The sequence below is a fragment of the Bufo gargarizans genome, chromosome 2 (assembly GCF_014858855.1).
Source record: "Bufo gargarizans isolate SCDJY-AF-19 chromosome 2, ASM1485885v1, whole genome shotgun sequence".
Classification (NCBI taxonomy): Eukaryota; Metazoa; Chordata; class Amphibia; order Anura; family Bufonidae; genus Bufo; species Bufo gargarizans.
Window position 1 is genome coordinate 143610165 of NC_058081.1, and position 10233 is coordinate 143620397.

At 39.8% G+C, this 10233-nt stretch overlaps 1 protein-coding gene across 1 annotated transcript in view; it reads right to left on the minus strand.

The window, feature by feature from the left end:
- Positions 1–8223, minus strand: part of LOC122927585 (microtubule-associated protein 1A-like) — a 42326-nt gene extending 34103 nt beyond the window's left edge. The window contains exon 1 of the transcript XR_006387811.1: positions 8025–8223. The gene's annotated coding sequence lies outside the window, so the exon portion shown is untranslated. The remainder of the gene's footprint in view (positions 1–8024) is intronic.
- Positions 8224–10233: the final 2010 nt, after the last annotated feature.

Consider the following 10233-nt stretch of genomic DNA (forward strand, 5'->3'; position numbering starts at 1 on the left):
TTTGATTTGAACAGCGCCGTGGAGCCTGGGCACCGGCCGCATAAACGCCGCCCCTGGGCACCTTCAGAACCCGATTAGCATATGGAATAAAAGTGTTTTTAAGAGCGAATAGGCGACGGACAGCAATATCAAAGGTAAGATTATAAAATGGGGAATGTAATGGATATCATCATGTTTGGGGTGTATAATGGTCATTTTAGGTGATAGACTCCCTTTAAGTACCTTCACCTTTAATTCTCTTTCTTATATATATTTTTTGAAACATATTTTTATTCATAATGTATCATCTTACATGGCATTATATCAGCATGTCATATAAAAGTAAGCAAAAGATACATCACATGTTTTCCTTTTTTTGTAATATGATTACATCGAGATCGGTTCAGTGCATACAATAAAAGAAATAACCAACTCCCCCCTCCCTCCCTAGCCCCCCCGTCCCACCCCCTCTTTCTTATTTTTTTTAACAAGACTTGCCTATAAAAAAAAACTGAAATTGTACAATAAAATCTAACATAAACTGTCTCAAATTATCTTGAATGTTTTTTCTTGCTGATCTCATATAGACATCGTTCTTATCATACCACTTTATAGGGAGTCTGTCACTCCCAAAATTACTTTTAAAGAAGGTATACCGCCATGTAGGGTAGATTCCCTGAAACATAACCATACCTTTCTTGTGGATATCAGGTCCTCTAATCCTGAGAAATGCTTTTTTTTAGGCAAATAGGGTTTTCAGGGCACTGTGGGTGGGGCTGCTCCATTCAGTGCAACTGGCTTCCCCTACATCTTCAGAGGTGCGGAGTGCTGTCATGGTGGAGCGGTGGTGCACCAAATGGAGCAGTCCCACTCACGGTGCACTAAAACATATTTGCATAAAAAGATGCACTTTTTAGGATTAGAGGGCCATTTTTGTTAAAAAATGTAAGGTTATGTTTCAAGGCACTTATCCCACATGGCATTATACATACTTTAAAACTGATTTTTGGAGGCGACAGACCCTTTAAAAGGCATATGTCACCACATATGACCTTTGAGATGTGCACTGATCAGGAAAACATTTTTTTTAACCCTTGGAGCAACGGAGTGGTGCCATTGCACCTCGTTGCTCCCAAGGGCTCAACTTCATGCCAGACCAAGCAGTGAAAACATATTCATGCCTGGCCCTGGAGTCTCACAGCATTCAGCATAGGTGTAGTAAAGGCATGGAGATTGCCCATCTGCTCGGTGGTCTCCATCCTTTTACTGCACATGTGCTGAATGCGCTCCCACATTACTTCAGGGCAAGGCGTGACTATGTTTTCACTGCCTGGCCTGTCAGTCTTAGTGGTGGGGGCGCAGCATGAAGTGAGTGCAACCTCTGGGAGCAATGGGGTGCAAAGCCACCACCTTGTTGCTCCTTGTTGCTTCTAGGGGTTCATTTGAATATTATAAAACAGCAGTTTTCTTGGCAATGCAGGCACCAAGGAAGGTGGGACCAAGACAATTCAGCATTCAGCTGATCAGCACACATGTCCTATTAAAACTGGCTGACCTTTAGCATCTCAAGAGCCTAGAGGTGTAGAATTTCTGCCCTTTCCCTTATTCCTCCATGGATATCTTCCTCTCATACTTCTAGTATGTGAGGGCCTAATTAACAAATAAATACACAACATTTACACATAAATGCACAGTGCTCACTGTAGTCATACAGTATATAAATGTTCCTTCCTTGAGGGCCACCTATATAGACATAGGCCACTGTGCCTTCAAGTAAATCCGTCCTTCTTTCTGCTCCTTTGCAACACATCTGTATACATTTAATGTGTGGATTCAATTTGCCCTTGCAAAACCAATGCATAAAAACATGAAATTATTGTGACCTAAGGGTGGGAAATATGACATACATAATGAGGCCCTTTAATTTTGAGTCTTGGTCTTTTGCATGATTTTCACAGCTCTGGGCCCAGGTATAAGTGTTATAAATGAAAATGAAATGCTAATTACATCAGTATACATGTTCATGCAAATCTGTATGAAAAACTAGTCAGAGTGAGACCATACAGAGTGTGAAGACTCTACAGCGCTGTAACGTTTGATGTCAACGTTTGAGCTCATTTCCATAATCAACGTGATGTCAATGTTTGTAAGCAGGGAAATTACATTTTTTCTGTCTGCAAGAAAATATTTTTTCTCTCCACATATTTTGGAAGATATATTGAGATCAACTGGTTAAAGGGGTTCTGCAGTTTTTTTTTAACTGATGATCTTTCCTCTGGATAGATCATCAACATCTGATCGGCGGGGATCCGACACCCGGGACCCCTGCCAATCAACTGTTTGAGAAGGCAGCGGCACTGGCAGTAGTGCCGCGGCCTTCTTGCTGTTTACCGCAGGCCCAGTGACGTCACAACTAGTATCAACTGGCCTGGGCGGGGCTAAGCTCCATTCAAGTGAACAGAGCTTAGCCCCGCCCAGGCCACTGCCTTCTCAAACAGCTGATCGGCGGGGGTCCCGGGTGTTGAACCACCACCGATCAGATGCTGATGATCTATCCAGAGGATAGATCATCAGTTTAAAAAACTGCAGAACCCCTTTAAGCTTGCACAGACTTAGTAAAAATGAGTAAAAACAATAATCGTTATATGTGTGCTAATAAAAAAATGTATTGCACAGCTCAGCTTACAATGTTTGCAACTGTGGTGAAGGCAGGACCAGTTTTAGGGGCTGGGCTATTGCCAGAGTCAATTTCTTTGTGAGCCCCTTAATAAGAGAGCCCACAAGTAAACTTGAACAAGCCAGTATTGTTTAGCAGTGTTTGGTGGTATTATTTTGATTTTTATTGCAGTATTATGTGGAAACCAAATGGAGGTATTACGTGGGCTCTTTAAAGGGGTGGTACTAGAATGGTGGTGTTTGGCAACACCCTCCACTTGGCTGGAATTGTAAAGGGAAGCTTACCCGTTTCCCAGGGCTGGCTCCCTGCTCCTTCTATTCCAGGCCTCAGATGTTCCTCTGAGCTTCCTTGCTGTAGACATTCAGTTTGACATGGCTGCAGCATATCATTGGCCGCGGAGGTGGCCTGGTCACATAAGGCAAGGGGATCCAGTATCTACTGCAGCCAGTCATTGGCTACAGCACTGTCAAGCTGGATGTTTTCAGGGGAGCAGCCAAGGCCTGGAGGAGAAGGAGCAGGGAGCCAGTGCCAGGAAGCAGGTACCTTTACAGGTCCAGCCTGCACAAACCCTTTAAGGGAGCATCATTTGGATACTGCAGACTATTTGGTATTATGTGGGCTGTATGTTTCAGTAGTATCTTCACACTTTTTGGCAATATTATGGTATTATAGGCTGAAATACTCAGAGAAAAACTTCTTAGTAGATTTGTTTGTTAACAGTTACCAAAAAGATGGATGTAAATGGATGCCAAACGAAGCGCATCCTTTTGCATTTGTTTTACATAGACTTCAATGTAAAAAAACAAACAAAAAAAAACACTGTCACTTAGCAGACTGTGTGTCTGGCAAAAAAAAAAAAAAACTGTTCTCTGTGAGTTATTGCTTCTACTACAGAAAAAGCAAGAGAGAGAGAGAGAGAAAGACAAGAACTTGGAATCTGCATAGCATAAAGCATAGGAGTCAGCAAGGGAACCTGCTACTACAGCTATTCATACTTTACTGCTTGAGAGGGACTACAATTAAGACACTCATCACACTTAACCACGTCCTGGTCAAATCTGCCTCTAAGACCTGTATCCCGCAGTGGACACTATGGCCACAATTGCCAGATTACAGTTGCAAGCCAAAGATTCTAGAGAGAGACTTTAGCAAGATAGCATACCAAGAAGCTCATTATTTGCCACTTTGCCAGCCTCTATACCTTGCTATCTGGGAAAAGGATTTGCACTGTGTACAGATTATTGTTGGATGTACTACAACTCCTATTTTGCACTCAAGTAAAAAGAGACATTTATTCTTCTAATGTTAGCCTGGTTTCCTAACTCCCACCACACCTTATGCTGGCCATTACACTACTACACCTCCTGCCAGGCACCCATACAACTACCACAATCAAGAGCACCCCAAACTACCATCAGACAAGAGCCCAAACTACAGGGAGTGTCCCGAGGGTAGAAAGGGTGCACCCTCCTCTCACTGCAGCAGCCCTAGGGTGCAATGGCCTGAGGGAATCCACTGTGACACATCCTATAATCAGAGCCACTACCACTCCCATCCTCTGGCTCAAGGGCTCGCTGCACAAATATTAAAACATTTATGTGAGTGATGTGATATATCGATAGCAAGCTGCTGCTATCTGTATCCTATAGAGTATTACAGTTGTATATTAAAGGTCACATGATTGGGTATGCATGATTCCTGCAAGCCAAGGCAAAACGGCATTTGTGGGTGGGATGAGCACTTGCTATGTCACAACAGTGGAAACAGATATCTTATTAAAGAGAAAATGGCTTGCTCTGCAGCAGACAGCTTGTAGGTATCAGCTGCAGCCTTTGCCGCAGTGTGAGTGCGTGTGGACGTGTGTCACCACCAGCCCCTCCCAAACCAACAATATCTCACTGTGATGAATGGGGTCTACACCACTACCCTATCCGACATCCAATGTCAATTCTCTCCCAGAATCTGCTCTGTGGTCATTTCCTTGTAGTTACTGACACTGTGAAGCTCCATTCTTCCCTCCCCCACCTCCTCCTCCTTAAATTGAGGTTTTGCTGATGCATCTGCTACCGAAGAATAAACCTCTCCCTGCTCCTACTACATTCTGCAAGCACAGTATGAAGAAAGTGCCTTGTAATAGGACCCCATAATGCAGTGTCTCACTCTGGACAGGTCAGGTTTATGGAAGCAAAAATGTAGATCTGTAGAGATGAGGAAAGATTAAAACTATACACAATACTGAAAAGCAAAACCAAAACTATCTGGATATGAAATACCGTAGCATACACATGGGATGGATGGCTAAACCAACATGCTGACAAATAGCTGGAGATGTAAATGAGATATCAATGTGATAGATAGATAGATAGATAGATAGATAGATAGATAGATAGATAAATATAGATACATAGATATGAGATAGATAGATAGATAGATAGATAGATAGATATGAGATAGATAGATAATTGCTAGAGATAGATAGATAGATAGATAGATGGATAGATAATAGATATAGATGATAGATAGATAGATAGATAGATAGATAGATAGATAGATAGATGGATAGATAATAGATGATAGATGATAGATAGATAGATAGATAGATAGATATGAGATAGAGAAAGATAGATAGATAGATAAAATATAGATACATAGATATGAGATAGATAGATAGATAGATAGATAGATAGATATGAGATAGATAGATAATTGCTAGAGATAGATAGATATATAGATAGATAGATAGATAGATAGATAGATAGATAATAGATATAGATGATAGATAGATAGATAGATAGATATATAGATAGATAGGTAATTGATAGATATAGATAGAATATAGATAGATAGATAATTGCTAGAGATAGATAAATAGATAGATAATAGATAGAATATGGATAGATAGATAGATATGAGATAGATAGATAGATAGATAGATAGATAGATAGATAGATAGATATATAGATATGAAATAGATAGATCGATAATAGATATAGATGATAGATAGATAGGTAATTGATAGATATAGATAGATAGATAGATAGATAGATAGATATGAGATAGATAGATAGATAATTTCTAGAGATAGATAAATAGATAATAGATATAGATGATAGATAGATAGACGGATACAATATAGATACATAGATATGAGATAGATAGATGGATAGATAGATAGATGGATAGATTGATTGATTAATATGAGATAGATACATTGGTAGATATATGTACATATATGAGATAGATGGGGAGAAAGATGATTAGATAAATGTGATAGATGATAGTTAGATAGTAATATAGATAATAGATAGATAATAGATAGATAGACAATTCCTAGATAATAGATATATGACAAATGCTAGATACATGCTTTTGATGATTATTTAATTACCCTGATCATATCTATTTATCTATCTCTCTGTCCATCTGTCTATCTATCTGTCTATCTATCTCTATGTTCTTGCATTATGAACGCATACACATATAGCATACAGAAGAGTAAAAAAAAACATTCACAATTAACTTTAATGGTGATAAAAAAATATAGGAATATTTTAAAAAAAGAGAGTTTGCATAATTCACTATTGAAAACCACGTCTTACACAGGCCGAAAACTGCAACTTATCTATGAATACTTTCAGCCAATGATTGGAATCATGGCTGCTGCCAAATGGCGTGACTTAATAATCATTTATCACATTGTCTGCACCTGTAAATTACTTCTGGAAAGGGGAAATGTCACCACAATGGATGTGACCTGTTCAAAAAGACTGAATCTGAATACCACATCTGTGTATGTCTATAGGCCTTATGATTTCTATCTGGAAGCCATTTTGAAATGTATTGCTGTAGCAGCATATTGTTGATAGGGTGGTAATATATAGATAAATGACAAGTACATAGATGAAAGTGTTTACGTCGAATAAATGCTTTGGTTATAGACATCTTATGACATATATACATATAATGTGTGTTGAGATGATAGATAGATAGATAGATAGATAGATAGATAGATATGAAATAAATATATAATGGATAGATAGAAAGATAGATAGATAGATAGACAGATAGAATAAATAGATAGATAGATAGATAGACAGATACATAGATAGATGACCAACAGATAACAGATACGTAGAGAGATACATAGATTATAGATATGAGATAGATAATAGATAAATTGCTGAACAGAAGGGAATAATCCATCTAGTGGAATAAGAAATAAATGACTGGTCCTTTTTTCTAGACTAAAAGTCCAGAAAACATGCTATAGGTGATAATGACCACATATAGAAAATAAAACATTTATGGCTGCTGATAAGAAAAAACTGAATATTAGTCATTTAACATTGCTAGACATGTAATTAAACTGATGCTCTGGTGGTGGATGAAGGGTTAAAACCCTAGAGATACACGTAGGGCCAGTCCGGGAAGGCTTCAGGTACCCAGAGGAAACAGTCGCCATGGAGACAAAACCTTCTATTGCTATGATATCGAGTTCCTTATTCTGCTGTATGTCGGAGGCCTCAGAGTAAGCATGACATGGAATTTTCTAGACTAGGCCTAACAGGCCTCTGATTGCAAACCTATATAAAAGGCGTAAACGTGGATCACCAAGACACCACCAGCCAGCGTTCATACATTCTGACATATTTCTAATTTTACAAGGGTGACATCAAGATAGAAACTATCCATGCCCTAGAGAGATACGACAGAACAAGATGACCAGCGTGTCTACAAACATCCTGGTGACATTTCATCACGAGCAAGCGCCTCTACATCTCAGATGCCAGTTTTATAAGGAACATACAGGATAGGAGTGGCACAGGAGGGGCAACACTAAAATAATCTGAACCCCACGCCCTTCTGACACAATTCTCAATCTGGATCAGAATGTGAAGAGTCACAGTCCCCATCCATCTTTACCACCCCCGACCACAAGTGTCAGCCTGGCCACAGCATCTCTTGAAGGATGCTGAAGTAAGATACCCTCCTCTCACCATGAGGGACGATTACTAATGAAGGAGGGAGATCTGTGGCTGGTGTCACGGAAATTAGACATGAACACACTTCTTCCTTCTAAGGCTGGATTGTATGGAATTTCCATCGTAGTTTCCAGCTGGATGAAAGCAGCCAGACATAACATTCGCATGAGCAAGGGAGAGCTTCAATTAATCTGTTTTTAGCGCAAAGGCTTCTTAAATGCAGACGGCGGCTAATCTCAGATTACACATACATTAACACTCTAATTCTATAGAGAGGAAGGACGTAAAGGTTCAACTTATGGCGACAAAGTTCGCCAACTCCGAAATACAAGTCACCAATCTAACACTAGGGCTGTACAGTAGAAAAGAGCCATTTTACAACATACCATTCTCTGCCAGGAATCCAGAGTAGTGTCAGCCCCCACCGGAGATGCCAGGAAAGATGGAGATTACACAAAGCGTCTTTAGATTGTGAGCAAGAAAAAAAATAAGTATAATAATAAAAAATACGTAAAATAAAGTGAAAACAGAGAGAGGGAGAGGTGCAGTGATACAACCGTACAGAAGAGCCAGCACAAGGCAGCAGCTCTCTGAAAGCAAACCAGGGAGGAGCCCTGCCTCCCTCTGACACCCACTCCACAATGCACCAGGCAGACTTAACCCATCATCTGCCTCATCTCGCACTGGACATTTAACCCCCTTTGGTAACACCAGCCCACAACCTTTTTTCTATTTTTACATTTTTAGATGAGCACAATAAAAACTGAATATTTTATATCACCAACAATGACCTATAAATTCTAACGTCCAGACGGATATGTATTAGAAATTTAGTGTGGCCACAATAACACGTGGGCTGGTGGACCGGGCAGTGAATTCTTCAGTGATAGAACACTAAACCTAATATATCCGTAGCTGATGTGCAGTTACAGGTGATTTATTATTCTCTGTTATCATCCATTTCAGGTAGGATTGCAGAAAGAGCCACAGAGAATTGCCTGCCATCATGACCGCTGCGTTACCTCTCTCAAAATACATTTGCATCAGTATGTCTATGCGCTCAGCGCCAAAATTTTATAGTTATTCATGTGTCCTGTCAAAAGTTGGAGTCGAAAATATTAAACGTAAAGTTTTTTTCCGAGACTTTAATACTGATGATCTATCCTCCGGATAAGTCATTAGTATCTGATCGGTGGGGGACACCCAGGACCCCTGCCGATCAGCTGTTTGAGAAGGCAGCGGCGCTGGCAGTAGCGCCATGGAGTTCTCATAGCTTTTCCTAGGCCAGTGACGGCGTGTTCATGGTCACGTGGCCCATACGGCAGCTCAGCCCCAATGTACGGTGTTGTGCTTGGTAGGCACGGAGAAGGCAACGGTGCTTACAGGAGCACCGGTGCCTTCTAAAACAACTGATCGACGGAGGTCCTGCGTGTGGGACCCCCACCGATCAGAAACTGATGACCTATCCTGAGGCTAGCATCAGTATGTAGGTCTCCGAAAAACCTTTTAAAGCTTTTAAACCTTTTGTGGCTACTAAACCACCATATTGAAACCAGACATTTCTGCATATTAACATTTAATAAATAATAATTTACCAGAGATGAGTCCAGGACTATCTCCGGATATAATGAGCACATGTGCATTGCATAGATGAAGCTGAGGACTTGTGCAACCTGCTTACTGCACATGCACAGAGAAGCCAGGTGTACTGTACTCAGCTTCAACATGCATGTGCCCAATGGGATAGATACAATAGCTAGATAGACAGATGAGCTACCGTAGATAGATAGATAGATAATATAGATATATATGCATGAGATAGATACATAGATTGAAAGATGCATAGATAAAGAGATACTGTAGTAGGTAGTTCCTGTGGATAGATAGATACTGATAGATAGGTAGATAGATAATATAGATATATATGCATGAGATAGATACATAGATGGATAGATGCATAGATAAAAAGATACTGTAGTAGGTAGTTCCTGTGGATAGATAGATATAGATAGATAGATAGATAGATAGATAGATATAATTCATATATACATGAGATAGATACATAGATGCATAGATAAAAATATACTGTAGTAGGTAGTGCCTGTGGGTGGATAGATAGATAGATATAGATAGTTAGATATAATTCATATATACATGAGATAGATATGCAGTTAATAGATATAGAAGACTGTAAGACTGAAAGATGTATAAAATGGGTTTGTTGAATAAAAAACAAACAGAATATAATCTCTGAGGAGCAGTGGCACTGTTATGGGTCTCAGCTGTCCCTCTGGTGGGGCTGGATTACACAGGACACAGGTACTTTCTACTCTGTTATTACAGCCCCAGGGCCTGGGGTATCACTTAGACAACAGTTAATGACCTGGAAAAACCATTCCGCAGTTGGCCCCTAACAATAAATCAATGCATACATTATTATCAGTGTAAGGTTTGGTCTTGCGATGTATGTCTTGCTTAGCTTTGGATGAGAATGGGTCTGCGTAAGCTTCAGGTAATAATGAATGCAGGGTCTAAATCAGTATTTTTCATCAAGCTATTTGTCTTCCTGTGGAGTTTATTCTTCAGAAGTCATTA